We start from the raw sequence: 1665 nt of genomic DNA, 5'->3' as shown, positions 1-1665 counted from the left end.
TCAGCTGTATCTCGAGCACAAATATTCTGTAAATTTCACATTCCCCTTCAACACTCAGTTCACTCTGACATGTACCTACTCTACGTGTATCCCAGCAACCAAATGGAATAATGTGGCAGAAACCCCATAAAGAATCTGTAAGTGCTCCAACTACCACGACATAAGAAAAGGGCATTCAGAGAATTGGGAGTTTAGAATACCATTTACTTTTTATAAAAAAATATGGCATAGTAAATTCGCAGATTGCAGATCAAAATATTAGAGGAGGTACAATATTATATACAACTATATTCTCTTTTTGGAATAAAAATATCTGAAATTTCTCCTTTAGGCATATCATAAGTTTTTCTTTATCTCCTTTAATAAAAATTATATTTTGACAATTTTTTTTGCCCACATAGATCAAACCAGTTTATGAAGCAACTTCTCATAAGCGATGCTATCAAGGGTTTGTTTCATTACTGTGTTATCTTCATTCGCTTTAATTATCTTTTAATGATTAATTAGAGAAAGAACAGTTAATGGGATAATTTTTGTTATCAATTTTTTACTCAGCAAAAGGAAGCATTTAGTCATGAATCCTAAAGAGACAACAAAATGTTTAAAATGTAAAGCTCAACACCTATTCTCGATAAGTTTCCCTTTGAATTTGTATCGACAAATGGCTTGTGGAGTAGCCTATAAATGACTTTACCATCTGCCAGACAGTGACGCAAAGATGAAAAAATATCTATATGATTGTGAGGTATTAGGAAATAAGATTCACATTTTATACATAACTCTTATCTGTGGGTTAATATTCACATTAGCTCCGAATTATATTACGCAAGAGAAATTACCATATATAATACTTTTTAATAAAAAATAAAGAACAAAAAAGAATACAGGGAGAATACTGCTATAAATATTACAGATTAGCAATGAAACGAAATACCGTCACTATTAAAAATAAATCCACTAGCTAATAGAAAATACATCAGTGGGTACTTCATGATATAAGTCTTTTTTCCCTTTTTATGCTTGCTTATCTCGTTTTAAATTTAGAGTACTGAAATTTAATGCTGACTATTCACCATCTTCTGCGCCAACAGCTGTGCAAATGATATAAAACTTTATCAGTGTAGAAAATATAAACATCAAGAATTCAAATTTAGTATAAAAAAAAAAGATATAACAAAAATTAGTGCTCTCATATAACATTAGCTTCATTAGGATTTAAGTATGGGAAACCCATACATATTATGGAAATTTCATTCTTCAAAAACACAAGAAATACTTTAATAAATGAAAGTGTAAAGGAGAAGATACTGAGCGCTTTGTAAATAGTGTAACTGTGAGACTTGGGGCATGTACGAAATATCCTCTAGGCGTAGAAGTAAACTGTGTCCTGAATTCTTTTGTTGAAAAGGTGGATGGGTGGTTGTCTATTATCTATTTGTTGGTTTGGAGTGAGTGGGATGTATTCAGCCGGTCTTGGTGTCTGTTATGTGTGCAATGTTGGGATATCTATTGATCTGTGATATTGACGTTCTGTGAAATTTATAAATTTAGTAATAAAATTGAAAAAAAAAATAGAGCCTGTATGTGTTGTTATTACTTGTCGGTTTGGACCTATGAAAAGTTTGTCTTTCAAAGTGTCAATAAGATATACAGGTATATGATGTC

This window comes from Penaeus monodon, chromosome 25, assembly GCF_015228065.2.
Source record: "Penaeus monodon isolate SGIC_2016 chromosome 25, NSTDA_Pmon_1, whole genome shotgun sequence".
Classification (NCBI taxonomy): domain Eukaryota; kingdom Metazoa; phylum Arthropoda; class Malacostraca; order Decapoda; family Penaeidae; genus Penaeus; species Penaeus monodon.
The sequence above is the reverse complement of the archived record's forward strand: the minus strand, read 5'-3'. Positions refer to the sequence as shown.